General features: G+C 39.8%; 1 protein-coding gene across 6 annotated transcripts in view; it reads left to right on the top strand.

Annotated features, from left to right (window-relative positions):
* Positions 1 to 259: 259 nt before the first annotated feature.
* CCDC68 (coiled-coil domain containing 68) overlaps positions 260 to 14,905 on the top strand; it is a 51,257-nt gene continuing 36,611 nt past the window's right edge. The window contains exons 1-2 of one of the 6 annotated variants that reach the window (XM_060118734.1): positions 260 to 347; positions 6,133 to 6,258. The gene's annotated coding sequence lies outside the window, so the exon portion shown is untranslated. Of the gene's footprint in view, positions 398 to 6,115; positions 6,259 to 14,905 lie in introns of all 6 variants that reach the window. The other 5 variants (XM_060118735.1, XM_060118732.1, XM_060118733.1 and 2 more) reach the window with 5 other exon arrangements.

Genomic DNA, 14,905 nt, shown 5'->3' with positions numbered 1-14,905 from the left:
AAAAACAAAAGCAAACATTTATGAACCTGGAGTGCAAACACAACCTTTTAAAAAAAGCAGCAGCAACTATTCCCCTTTACATAACTCAGTTACTGAGGGGTGTGCAGTGCTGGGAACTCGTGTGTTGGGATGCAGAGAAGGCACCCCGGGGCGCCTGGGGCCGGGCGTGCGCGTCCGGGCGCTGCGGGGGCCCAGGCTCCTCCCCGGAGCAGCTGGGGCGCCGGACTCTGCCCTGGGCGCGCCCTGCGGGGCGGAGCCACCAAGCCCGGCCGGGCCGCCCCGGCCTGAGGTCCAAGCAGCGGGGTGGAGCAGCGCCTGGACCCTGCTCTCGCTGAGCACCCTCCAAGGTAGGCGAGCCCCGGCGATCTGCGGGCAGGTGAACCCTCCCGCCCCCCAGGTGAGTGGGTGTCCAGGTGCCCTTGGAGCTGGTCGCGCCCCCCCCACCCCCAGCGCCTCCCAGTGTACCAAGGGCATTTTCCTGTAAACGGATCCTTGGTAAGGAGCATATTCTCCCTGTAAACCTCTTTTCTGGGCTCGGATTCCCTGGGCGAGAAGTTTGTGCTCTTCCAGGAACAGAGTTGCCTTCCCCGAGGAAGCCTACCCCCTCTATAGCCCTGTGCACACCTGATTATTTATTTAGATTGCTGTTACGCAGTCCCTTGGTTCAGGGGTCCCCGCGATTCACAGGCTGTGGAGAAAGCCCTCTGGAAAACTTGCTGTCACACCTGTGAACCCCCGTGTGGCAACTTTGACAGCTTACTGTGCCCGAAATTTTTAAGAGCATAAACAAATGAACGAGTGAAGGTGGTTGTCTTACCCTTCATTCATTCGTGCTGGCTTCTGTAGCTGTAGGTGGGATTTTAGAGCTGAAAGTTACTCAGCCCCAGGCAATTTTGCAAAGGGGCGGTGTCATCTTACAGAAAGAACAGTACAGGACAGTGCAAAACTGGATGATGACATGGCTGTAACTTTTCAACCTTCTTCAAAAGGGAAAATAAATTTATATATACATATATATACATATACATATATATACACATATACATATATATACATACATATATGTATATATATATGTATATGTGTATATATATATATATATATATATATATATGATCAGAAGAAGCAGTTATCTCCAAATGTAGCTGAAACTGTGTCTGTTTACCATTTTCACTATAGTTGTTTGATTTAACAATCAAAACCTTTTTTACTTCTTGGTATATATAGACTAGATGAAGTGTCCAAAAGGGAATTACTTCTCATTTGCAACAGGGAAAAGATAATCTGTCTTTTTTACCTAATGCTATTAAATATTCAGTTCTGCAGAAGTCTGGCTTTTCAGAAATCTGATCTGAGCTAGAGTTTCAGGTACCCTAGCACACACAATTGGTGCTGTTGTTTCTTTCCGCTGGGCCCTCCCACCTCGCTCTCACCCTACCCTGATAATTTGAGAATGAAGGGCCCTGACACAGAGGAATTTGCACCTAAGCAGAGGCTTCTCAACTACTTACAGAAAGAATGAAAACGGCTTACACTTCCTGTGACCTAGGGAAACTTCACAAGGTTTTTTACCTTTGTGATTTGCTAAATAAATTTAGGAACTAAACCTGCACTAACTAAAAAGAGATTTTTGAAATGAATACAGACACTATTTCAGTTGTACTATTCACCTTTATGATTCTGAGAATGAATGACAGGCATGTTATTTATTAGTGTATTGATTTATAACGTGCTGGACAGTGGGCTTGAGCTGTAATCCAAAATCTGGACAAAGCTGGAAAATCTAAGCTAGATTTGACCAAAACTGAAAAGTGAGGTGTACATTTATTTGTTTAGAATAATGACTGTAAAAGGGAACAACTGAAGATTTCTGAAGGGAATGTCAAAGTCTTTTAAAGTAGTGGCTTTGACTCTTTGAGAGTTTTACATCAAAATTAAATGGCCAGGGGCTTCCCTGGTGGCACAGTGGTTGAGAGTCTGCCTGTCGATGCAGGGGACACAGGTTCGTGACCCGGTCTGGGAGGATCCTACATGCCGCGGAGCGGCTGGGCCCGTGAGCCATGGCCGCTGAGCCTGTGCGTCCGGAGCCTGTGCTCCACAACGGGAGAGGCCACAACAGTGAGAGGCCCGCGTACCGCAGGAAAAAAAAAATTAAATGGCCATTTATTGATAGAAAAGCATTTCAAAATGGCAACACGTTACTATCAACTTAATAGCATGTTTAAGTAAATTTACATTTTACTAAGTGTTAAAACAACCACCCACTGAATTTGGAAAACAAAAGCACATGTGTGTGTGTGTGTGTGTGTGTGTGTGTGTGTGTGTGTGTGTGTACACTCGATTTTAGAAAATATTTGGTACATCTGTGGATTTTCGGGCCTAGTCATATATTCACTGAACGAATATTTATTGTGTAGGGCACTATGTTCTTTCTAGGAGACACAGGGGGATACAGCTTTGTGTAAATAAGACACATTCCTGTCCTCATGGAATTTACACAACTTTGGACTCCTCCGGGACACCCCGAGGCCATAGATTAGGAACCACAGCAATCACCATCCATCACTTTTTGACAGTGACCGAAACTAGAAACTAGATTAGTTTCAAGTCACAGACTCTTTTACACTGATTGAAATAGATTAAAAAATTGTAAAGGAACTTATATGTTATTCAAGTCAGTTTTCTCTTCTGTTTAGGTTGGGAAAGAATTCAGGGATCCTGTGTTCTGGGTTTAATATTATGAAATATTGAGATCTTAAACCTGAAATAGCTAAATATCAATTTCATGCAAATTCAATAAAAACTAAACTTGTAGTAGCAGATGCAATCATTTGGGGGTGAAAAATTCAAATCGAGAAAATTCTATCCATCAAGTTATTTTTTTCCTGTAAATTAGAAAAACATGACTATAATTATTTTTTAACCTCAGAGGAAAAGAGTGACTTTATGTAAGGCATTCTTGCTTTTTTTTTTTCATTTTGCTATTTTTAAAAACAGCTCTATTGGAGGTATAATTTACATACCATAAAATACATCCAGGTGTCAAATTCAGTGATTTTTAGTAAATTTATGGAAGTGTACAACCATTATCACAATCCAATTTTAGAATATGTTCATCATCCCCATCCTCCCCAAATCTCAAGGGCCTGTTTTCAGTCACTCACCATTCTCACCCCCAGTGCCAGGCAACCACTAATCTACTTTCTGTTTCTTTAGATTTGACTTTTCTGGACACTTCATACAATGAGATCATACAGTATACAGTGTTTAGCATCTGACTTCTTTCACATAGAATAATGTTTCCAAGGTGCATTCAGGTTGTGGCATGTATCACTAGTGGTTCCTTTTTATTGCTAACTAATGTTCATTCCATTGGATGGCTATGCCACATTTTGCTTACCAGGTGATGGGCATTTCTGCAATCACATTGCAGTGGTACGACAGATATTTTGGTCCAGCTTCCATGGTAGCATAATTTGAAAATAACTGCTGGAGCCAAACTTGTATTTATATTTATGAAAAATATATTCCTGATATGGATTACTGATATTTACCAAATGTCATAACTGTGATCTTTCTGTGATATTCCATGAAAATAGTAAATCATAAATCCTGTGCCAGTGGCAGGAAGCATCAGTCATTTCATATTCTAGGTTGGACTTGGAAGATGTTTAACTTTTTTTTTTTTTTAATGTGAGAATTTATTTTGCCTTTATTTATTTATTTATTTATTTATTTATTTTGTGGTACGTGGGCCTCTCACTGTTGTGGCCTCTCCCGTTGCGGAGCACAGGCTCCGGCCGCACAGGCTCAGTGGCCATGGCTCACGGGCCCAGCCGCTCCGCGGCATGTGAGATCTTCCCGGACCGGGGCACCCCTGCATCGGCAGGTGGACTCTCAACCACTGCGCCACCAGGGAAGCCCTTGCCTTTATTTTTGATAGATAATTTTGTTGGATATAAAATTCTTAGTTGACATTTTTTTCCCTTCAGCACATGTAATGTCACTATCTCCTGACTTCCATTGTTTCTTTGAGAGGTCTACCTTCAATTTTATTTTATTTTATTTTTTTAATTTTTAATTTTTTTATTGGAGTATAGTTGCTTTACAATATTGTGTTACTTCCTACTGTACAGCAAAGTGAATCAGCTATACATATACATGTATCCCCTCTTTTTTGGATTTCATTCTCATTTAGATCATCACAGAGCATTGAGTAGAGTTCCCTGTGCTATACAGTAGGTTCTCATTAGTTGTCTATTTTATACATAGTATCAATATTGTATATATGTCAATCCCAATCTCCCAGTTCATCCCACCACCCCTCTTCCCCTTGGTATCCATACTGTGTCTCTATTTCTGCTTTGTAAATGAGATAGTCTATATCAATTTTTTCAGATTCCACATCTATGCGTTAATATACAATATTTGTTTTTCTCTTTCTGACTTGCTTCACTTTGTATGACAGTCTCTAAGTCCATCCTTGTCTCTACAAATGACCTAATTTCGTTCCTTTCTATGGCTGAGTAATATTCCATTGTATATATCTACCACATCTTTATCCATTCCTCTGTTGATGGACATTTAGGTTGCTTCCATGTCCTGGCTATTGTAAATAGTGCTGCAATGAACATTGTGGTACATGACTCTTTTTGAATTATGTTTTTCTAAGGGTATATGCCCAGTAGTGAGGTTGCTGGGTCATATGGTGGTTCTATTTTTAGTTTTTTAAGGAATCTCCATACTGTTCTCCATAGTGGCTGTATCAACTTACATTCCCACCAACAATGCATGAGGGTTCCCTTTTCTCTCCAGCACTTATTGTTTGTAGATTTTTTGATGATGGCCACTCTGACCGGTGTGAGGTGATACCTCATTGTAGTTTTGATTTGCATTTCTCTAATAATTAGTGACGTTGAGCATCTTTTCATGTGTTTCTTGCCCATCTGTATGGAAAGACATTTAACTCTTGACGTTAACTTTCGTAGAGAGCCTATGTCTCCTTTGCTACGTTTTCTTCACAAATGATATGCATTTAAATGTGGGGGATTTTGATGAGTGTTTGGTCCAACAGTGATAACTGAACTACTCTTAAAAATATGCGCACTTCTTAATAACATATTTTAGTGGCACACTTAACATAAAGCATGAATCATCTATAGCCTTAAGCCAAAAAGTAGAAGGGAGTACGTCTGGATTTACATGCTTTTCATTTTATTATTCTGTAGTTTCTATGATTGTGCTAAAGGATGAACCTGATACAACTGTTTGTTGATTTACCAAATCAGGCACTAGTTTGAACTCTTAAAATCTAAAACAGAAGAAATGCCACTCCTTGTTCCTCCAGGACCTTTAGAGGAGCTAGACCAAAGTAATAAATTATTCCCGGTTCCTATTACATGGTGGTGTTTCTTCTATGAGTAGTCTACAGAACAAATGAAATAAGAACTCTCTAACACTACACAAACATTGGCTTTTGGTTATACATCTCTTAGGAAGCCAGGACCTTGAACAACAGTTCAGTCAGAGCTGTTTTCTTAATTACCCCCATTCACCCTGCTTTGTGCTAACTCTTAAGACAAATGCATTTTTAGTGAGTTACGTTTGACAACTTATGCTCTAACATAGATTTCTCCAGTTGAGTGGAAACTTCTGTAAAATGTTGGCAGATTCTGTGAAACTAAAGAGAAGACACTATGTCTCTGAATGCCTGTAAGTTACTGCTAAAATGGCAGGATCCTATGGGGAAAAAAAGAGGATTCAGATAACTTGAAGTTCTATTTTATGGACAACTTGGAATGCAAGGATTTAAATTTTATGCTCCTAAAGTTTGAAAATAAGGTAGCCTAGGTTAAATAGTATAGTTTTCCAAAGCTGGATGTGCTCATTTGTAGCTCAGTTTGTCTGCTGGTAATATCAAAACAACTTGCTGAACTCTTGGCTCATAACACTAATGTTTTGCTGATCTGTGGTTAGATGAATTAAGTCTCTGTTGGCAACGTCTCTCTCTCTCTTTCTCTCCCTCTCTCAACTTGGTAAGAATTTAAAATTTTCTGTAACAGATGTATTTTTCTAGTCTTACACTGACAATGTCATTCCAATTGTCTCTTGAGAGTCAAATGTCAATTACAGGAATCCATCTTCATCCTTCTCATCTTTTGGAAATTGGAGTGGACATGCTCCCTGTGTTGTGTCTGTTCACCAACAGCAAGAAAGCTCGCTCAAGCACTGCGCTCTAAACTTCTTCTAATTATTTTGGTGAGTTCACTCACGCATCACTAATGGTCACGTGATCTGGTATAAGGAACTTGGTTTCACCCAGAGCCTGGAGCTGCTTCTCAGCCTTGTATCTTTCTATTAGCCCCTGGACTTTGGTAGGATGCCGCACTGGGATCAGTCTGACCTCTTCCTGATATAGGAGGATGGGCAGAGGGGGCAGTGAAGCACAGGGTCCAGGCTGCTTCAGGGGGTGGTCAGCCTTAATAGACTTTGTAGTCCCTGCCTCAATGGTCTATGTGTTTATGCTCTACTGTGAAGAATGAAAACATGCATCTAGACAATGATCGGAAAAGGAATGGGTAGATGAGATAAAGAGTTCTAGGTTCATGAATTAGATTTAAATCTTCTTGTTGCAAATATCCTTGTATACTTCTTATATATTTTTAGATATTTCCTCCTACTTTTCCACCTTAGTAAATAATAATCATGATTAACTTTCTTAAGATGTTTAAGATTTCCCTTGTTTTGGTCACAATATTGAATGTCAGACTTCATGGACTATTCTTCTAGGAGCAACAGCACTAGCTACCTGTCAGCAACTCAGTTACTTGCTTTTTAACAATTCTGATTCCGTCACTATTTTTTTTTTTTTTTTTTTTTGCCATTTACACTTATGGAGGGGTTAACAATTTGAATTAAGGAAAACAAATTCAGCTAATTGTGGCTTCCAGTTAGTTCTGGTATAATCAGTGAAGTTCCTTGGATTTTGAAATCTCCATTGCACTTTGCATTTTCTAGGGTACTGTTGAATTACTGTTTAAAAAATAAAAGCATAAGGCTTCCCTGGTGGCGCAGTGGTTGAGAGTCCGCCTGCCAATGAAGGGGACACGGGTTCGTGCCCCGGTCTGGGAGGATCCCACATGCCGCGGAGCGGCTAGGCCCGCATCCAGAGCCGGTGCTCCACAGCGGGAGAGGCCACAACAGTGAGAGGCCCGCGTACCACAAAAAAAATAAAAGCATATAAATCCATCTTTTTTAGTGTAGAGTTCTGTAAGTTTTGACAAATGGTTACAGTCATGGAACCTACATCACCATCAAGATTTAGAACAGTTCCATCACCACTCTCTAACCCCCCAAAATATTCCCCAGTGTCTCCTTTGTAGTCAATCCCTCCCCCACTCTTAATCCCTAGTTCAGATTTCTGGCCCTATAGTTTCAAATTTTCTAGAATGTCATATAAATGGAAATATGGAATATGCATCCTTTTGGATTTGGCTGTTTTCAGTCAGCATAATGCATTTGAGATTCATCTATATCGTTGTGGGTATCAGTAGGTCATTCTTTTGTATTGATGAGTAGGATTCACCTGTTGATGAATATTTGAATTTTTTCCAGTGTTTGGCAATTATAAACATTTGTGTTTTACGGGACATAAAAATCCCCTAGGAGAGAGGTTGCTGGGTTGTACAGTCTGTGCTTAGTTTTATAGGAAACTGCCTAAGTGCTACCATCCTGCGTGGCTGTACATTTTGCTTTCCCACCAGCAACATACAGGAGTTTCAGCTACTCTCCATCCTCACCCACACGTTGTATCATCTGTTTTTCCCTCCTTCACTGGATAATTTTTAAAATGAAGTAGATGATGTTGAAGCTCAGATATCCCAAGACCAGCTTAGGAAGCTACAGATATTTTGTAAATGCCTGAGCCTTTTGCTCTTAAAATATTTAATAAAGCCACAAAAATTTTCCAAAAGGGCACCTTCCTTATAAATGTTACAAATGACTGAGATATATGTCAGTGACAACTGCTTCTTCTCATGTGTTTTTCACTGATGAGTCATAAGTGGCTTTTAAGTTGATTGTTAACTGAGAAGGTCAAAGCAAGAGGAGTGATTGACTGATGGGGGTGGGGAGGATGAGAAGAGGGGGGACAACTGGGCTTAGGTGTCGACACTTTCAAATGATGCCCTGTAAGTAAATGTCTACAGTAAGTTGTGAACATAAAGATAATTACTTAATATTCTCTGAATGCGTATTATGGTCAGATACGCCATAAGCACTTTTGATGCTGTATCCCATTTAGTTGTCATATAACTCTATGAGGAAGTTAACATTTTCATCTGGATTTTTCAGTTGAGGAAGCTAAAGCCTAAGGGAGTTTAAAAACTTTTCCAAGGAGGAGTTTGGGATTAACAGATACACACTACTATATATAAAATAGATAATCAACAAGGACCTACTGTACAGCACAAGGAATGCTGCTCAATACTCTGTCAGAACCTGTATGGGAAAATAATCTGAAAAAGGATAGATGTATATGCATAACTGAATCACTTTGCTGTACACCTGAAACTAACACAACATTGTAAATCAACTATACTCCAATATAAAATAAAAATTAAATATAAAAAAAGATGAAAAACAAAGAACAGACATATACCGAAATAGATTAGAAGAGAATCCAGAAATTTACCCCAAAACAAACAGTCAGTTGATTTTTGATAAAGATAAAATTTAATTCAATGTGTAAAAATTAATAATTTCAATAAATGGTGATAAAGGAATTGAAAGAAAAAAACTTTTCCAAGGCTGCTCAGCTAGTGGGGAAGTAAAATAGTCTTGTGGGCAGTACCGACTGAGTCCGAAGCCCTCATCTTTAAACCATGAAGTCACACTGCCTCTGTTTGTGGAATAAATCTATTGCAACAACATCTGCTTAGGCTCCTGAAGGATGCACCTGGGGGCTCATGGCAGGAGTCACTTGACTGTTACTTAGTCACTTACTTTGGAAAACCCCCATTACTAAATGAGCTTGGACCCAAGAAACTAGGCTTGGAAGTCCATTTAGAATGCAGCGGGAGACAAAGTGGAAATTTGGAAAGAGCCCAAGGCCCGTGGGTTGGGGTCCATGACCATCATTAACGAGCTGTCTTTGCTTGACCTTGGGGAGCTCATTCTCTCATCTGTAAAATGGGAACAATAACACTTAACCGCCTCAGGTGTTCATGAGGATTATTAAAGGCAGCATACCCCAGCCTGCATGTGGTGGGCTGTCATCAGAGCCCAGTCCCCTCACTCTTCCTCAGATGGGAAGGGATTCAAGTGATTTGCACCTCTCTGCAGTTGAGCTGCTATACTGGTCATTGGGTGAAACCTTCAGCTGTTTTTCAAAGTTTCAAATTATACCAGTGAACTATGAAGGTAGATTTTCTCATTACAAAGACACTTGGATTTGGGGGTCAGTCTATCTGGGTTCAGGTGATAAGATTAACTTATGATCTTGAAAAACATGTCACTTTTCTGTGACTTGGTTGTCTTATACCTACATATAGACAGATATAGATATAGAGGTAATAATTATAGCACAGTGTGTTGGGATGATTAATTCTGACAATATATGGAAAATAATTTTTGGTAAAATGGCACAGTGCTTTGTCAATAGTATATATTTTACATTGTGTTTGTACTAGGATTTCAATCCTTTTTTCCCCCCAAACTAAATAGCTTTTATTTCATATCTAAGAGCTTGCTATAGCACTGGCTATGATATACATATATTTGTAAATACAAATGAGTAGCATTTAGAAATGAATAAAAATTAATTCTACTTTAAAAATCTTAGATTATTTCTTGCAAACAGCATTGCAATTACTTGGGCTCCGTGTTAACATGCATGTCTTTTGATATACTGTACATCATTTTCAGGTAAACTGCACAGTCACTTGAGATTTAGCCAGCTGACACTGGATGTCACCATTGTGCTGTGTAATGTCGCTGCAGAACAGGTGTGCTATTCAGCATTCAGTACATGACCAGTCTCTTCAAGGGTCTGGAGATATATTAGCTTTTCTCCCCCCTCACATAACCTAATTACCCTTGTAGCACTTTTATTGTAAATTACTCTTTCAGTTTCTAATATCAAAGCTCTCTATCATAGTGACCAAGAATGATGAGACAATTGTCAATATTGTTAGCTCAGAACTGAGGAGGTGAAAACTCAGAAACTGTGTGAAAACAGGGCTCCCGGTCACTAAGCAGAGTCACTGACCCTGGCTAACCTAAGTAGGAAAGGAATTTACTGGAAGTAAATTCAGCTTCCAGAATCTATGGGAAAACTAGGTATGGAAATGGGAGAATCCAGTCCCAGTACCTCAGCAAAGATCTGTCTGTAACAAGAGGGGGATAGACTTCTTCTGGCATTGCCACTGGTCACTAGATACCACGCTGGTGTCCCTGCCGCTGGACGCAACGCACTCTCTGTGCGAGACTCCTTCCTGCCCAGATTAATGATGGGATTTTCACTGCCTCCAGCTTAACAAGCCTGAGGGACAATCCTTCGCTGGCCTTTCCAGGAGGGAGTGCTCAGTTGGCTGAGTCTAGGAGTTGTTCCTGTGCTCCAGCCCCAGGGAGTGAAGAAGAAGTAAGGGATCTTTCCTGCAAAGACTCCTGCAGATGGTGACCCTACATACCTGGGAGGGAGATTCAAGCCAGGCGTCCACCACGGTGCTTTTCAATCAGCACCCACAGAAGTGAGTTGAGAATGCTGCCGTGTGGTCAGCTGCCCTTTGCTACTCCTTCCATGGAGCTGGACTCAGTTGCATGTGCCCTGTGGCACCTGACAGCATCCCAGACTTTGCTGTCCCTGTCTTTCCTTCAACCCTGAGGGAGCCTTACCAGCCAGGGCTAGACCTGTTTTAAGTGGCCAAGGAGAAAACTCCTTAGGCAAATTGAAAGTCTTAACAAGTTTCGGTCTATTAAAAGAAAAATTCCTGCCCATTAAAAGAAAAAGAAAAAAAAAAAAAGGTAGGTGACACTGCATACCTTGTTCTTAGAACATGACTTCAAGCAAGTTCCAGCCTCCGCTCTTGCTCTGCCCTTTGCCTGGAATCCTCTTCTCCCAGGTGGCCACACGGCTTCACCTCCTTTATTCACGTCTTTTGCTTAAATGCCACCTCTTCAGATCAGCCTTCTCTCAGCACCCATCCAAAACAGCACCACATTTTATTCTGTTACCCTGCCTCTGCTTTTCTTCATGACACCACCTCTGATTATGTTCCCTATATATTTATTGTTTTGTTTCATGTCTGTTTCCCCCCTGTACTGAAAGTCCCGTGAAAGCCGGGTCTCTGACTCATGTCTGTAGCCACAGCTCCTAACACAGCTGTATTCAATAAATACTTAATACATGAATGAATGAATCAAGGGTTAAATAAAGGAAGGGAACTCCTTTGTTAAAATCTCTAGACTATAAGTACCACAAACTGAATGGCTTAAACGTAGTACTTTCTTGTCTCACAGTTCAGGAGGCTGAAAGTTCAAGATCAAGGTGTTGGCAGGGTTGGTTTCTTCTGAACACTGTAAGGAAGAATTTGTTCCAGGCTCTCCTTCACCTTCTGGTGATTTCCTGGCAATTTCTGGCATTCCTTGGTGTGTAGAATCATCACCTTGATCTCTGCCTTCAACTTTACATGGAGTTTTCCTTGTGCATCGGAGCCCAAATTTTCCCTACTTATAAAGACATCAGTCATATTGGATTAGGGTCCACCATACTCCAGTGTAACCTCATCTTAACTAATTACATCTGCAACAACCCTGTTTCTATATAAGGTCACATTCTGAGGTACTGGGGGTTAGGGCTTCAACATGTGAATGGAAGGGGGGACAAAATTCAACCCACAACAGGCACCTTCTTTGTGTTTATTGTATAATGGTTGAGCCATGCTTATGTCATTAATCAGAAAAGTAGGTTTGGTTCCATAATCCTGGGTGCCCAGTGCTGTGCTGGTTTACCACATGGATAATAATTCACAATAATGTGTATGAATTGCTTCGTAAATGGTAAACTATTCATTGGATGTTAGTATAATCAGCTGGGGATGTTGACAAATTATGGATGCATTATCAAGAAAGAATCAATACTATGGATTTGCTAGTCTTAAAATCCCCCCAAATGGATTTTCCTTTACAGCCCAGCTCGATCTGCAGATTGTTTAAAGTATTACCGGACTTTTTTCTACCAGTCAGACTACTTGTCAGCAGTAATTGTAGATAATGGATTTATGTTTTATTTACTTATTTGACAAACATGTGCTAATCATTTATTATGTGCTAAGCACTATTATAAGTACTTGACAAATGTTAACTCGCAAACAACCACATGTTTATCATTTATATTATTATTATTAATAATAATATTATCTGAATTTTACTGATAAAGAAACTGAGGCACAGAGAAGTTAAGGAATTGCTGAAGGTCACACAGCTACTGAGTGGCAGAGTCAGGCCATGAAACTAGGCAGTCTGCCTCCAAACCTTTTAGCTGTAGAACATTCTTTGTTCACAGAAAGTCTCATGGAAAAATTCAGTGTGTGACAGAACAAAGCAGAGCTGCTTTGGTTCAAGTCCAGACAGCAAAGCCCTGTCTGGGCAGCGCCTCCCTTTCCCTGGGGAGCCCTGTTTGAAAAGCCCTGATCTAGGAAATAATACCTCTTGGCTTGATGCCACTTGTAAGCTGTCTTCAATCCACTCTAGCATAAAACAAATAAAATTCTTTTCTCACTTTAATTAACTGATTGTGTTTTATTTTGAAAATTTTATCTGCTTAAACTACTTCTGGCAGAAATAAATGTTAAGATAGATTTGCCCCAGGACGGTAACGCCATATGGTAATTTGGACTTTCCTGGCTTAAGTTCCCCTTAGGTTTCTTTATACAAATGAAGGACTGTGATCGTGAAAGTTTCCTGAACCAAAAGAGAAATGGGATTTGATTTCCTATAAATAGAGTTGCATATAAACTTTGCAACCAGATAGGCAGGATCTACCCTCTCTGTTATGGACTGCTTATTTTCTGTGGTTATTCATAATATAAAATAATCGGAGCAAGAATTTTAAGAGTTACTGTCCATTGAGTACCTTCTGCAACCAGGGATTTCAAAAACTTCATTTTTTACAACTCTAGGTGTTATCACCCCTATTTTACAGATATGTAAGTTGGGGCTCAGGTTTTATGTAACTTGTTTAAGTTGGCCCAACCAGTGAGGGGAGGAGGGAGGATGTTTTGAGAAATATCAGTGGTTAAGGAGCAGAATTTTTTTTTAATTGAAGTATAGTTAATTTACAATGTTGTGTTAGTTTCAAGTGTACAGAAAAGTGATTTAGTTATACATATAGATATAGATATTCTTTTTCAGATTCTTTTCTGAAAAGAAAAGGTTATTGCAAGATATTGAGTGTAGTTCCCCCCTGTGCTATACAGTAGGTCCTTGTTGTTTATCTATTTTATATACAGTAGTGTGTATATGTTAATCCCAAACTCCTAATTTATCTCCCCCTACTCTTACCACTACCCCCTAACCATAAGTTTGTTTTCTATGTCTGTGAGTCTACTTCTGTTCCATAAATAGGTTCATTTGCGGAGCAGAAGTTTTTGATATCAAGAATAAAAGTCACGTAAGAGAATATATTTTAGGATGTATAATGTGAGGCCTGATGCAATTTTCAAATTATAAAAGACTGAGAATACAGTGGGATCCATTCTAAAGAGTGATTAATTCCTATGATGAAATGCCCCTTATCATTTGGTAATGTACACAATTATATAACACACTAAAAAGAAAAGAGAAGGTAAATCACACAAATGCGACTATAGATCAAGGGCAATTGAATTGAAGAACAAGAAAACAACTCAGACCAAGTCAATTGCTTTGCTTGCCTCTATTTTCCCCCTGATTTTGCTCCCACCTGTTGCCATACTCTACCCCAGGGGAGGGCAAACTTTTTCTGTAAAGGACCTGTTAGATAGAAAATATTTTAGACATTGCTTGCCATGTATTTTCTGTGTTGAATCTACTCAACTGAGCTGTTATAGTGCAAAAGCAGCATAAACAATACGTAAGTGCACGGCCATGGTTATTTTAGAGTAAAACTTCATCTGTGAACACTAAATTTGAACTTCATATAATTTTCATGTGTCCTGAAATGTTATTCTTCTTTTGATTTTTTTTTTTTTGAACCATTATAAGATGTAAGGACCATTCATAAGCTGTCCTAACAGGCTGGAAGCCAGACTCGGCTCCCCGCCGTGGTTTGATGACCACCACTCCAGCCTGACCACCCCTCTCTCATTTCCAAACACATCGTTTCTGGTTTCTGTGGGCATTTCTTTTACTTCCAGCATTTAAATGTTGTTTTGGACTAAGAACTTAATCCCGGAAGAGACTTCAGAGGACCAAGTAACAGAAGTAGTTCCGCTCACATTCTGCAAAAAACAGACTTGCAGAGCTGCTACGGCCAAATCAAGTTTCCCTGAAACAAATAGAAGCCACGGTGGCTGTCTAAGAGGATTTAACATAAAATGGAAAATTCTTGGCATACTCTGTCAATTTCATTGAAGATTAAAGGATAAATGCAGGACTTTGAGTCATCCCCAGAAGCTATTTAGTTTTAAAGTGATGCTAGCAAATATGAAAATTCTTTGTGTGTTTTAACAGCATAGGTCATTGCTAAATTTTAATTTTTTTCTCACTAGGGAATCTGACCTTAATGTGATAGAAACACTCTTGATCTTGGTGTCCAAAAGATGAAGATTTGAGTTTCAGCTCTGTTAGTTTTACTGTGATCTTGGGTAAATTAATAGCACCTACTAGATTCTTGGCTTCCTTATCAGTAAAATGAGATAAATAATCC

Source organism: Mesoplodon densirostris, chromosome 15 (genome assembly GCF_025265405.1).
Source record: "Mesoplodon densirostris isolate mMesDen1 chromosome 15, mMesDen1 primary haplotype, whole genome shotgun sequence".
Taxonomy (NCBI): Eukaryota; Metazoa; Chordata; class Mammalia; order Artiodactyla; family Ziphiidae; genus Mesoplodon; species Mesoplodon densirostris.
The sequence above is the reverse complement of the archived record's forward strand: the minus strand, read 5'-3'. Positions and strand labels throughout refer to the sequence as shown.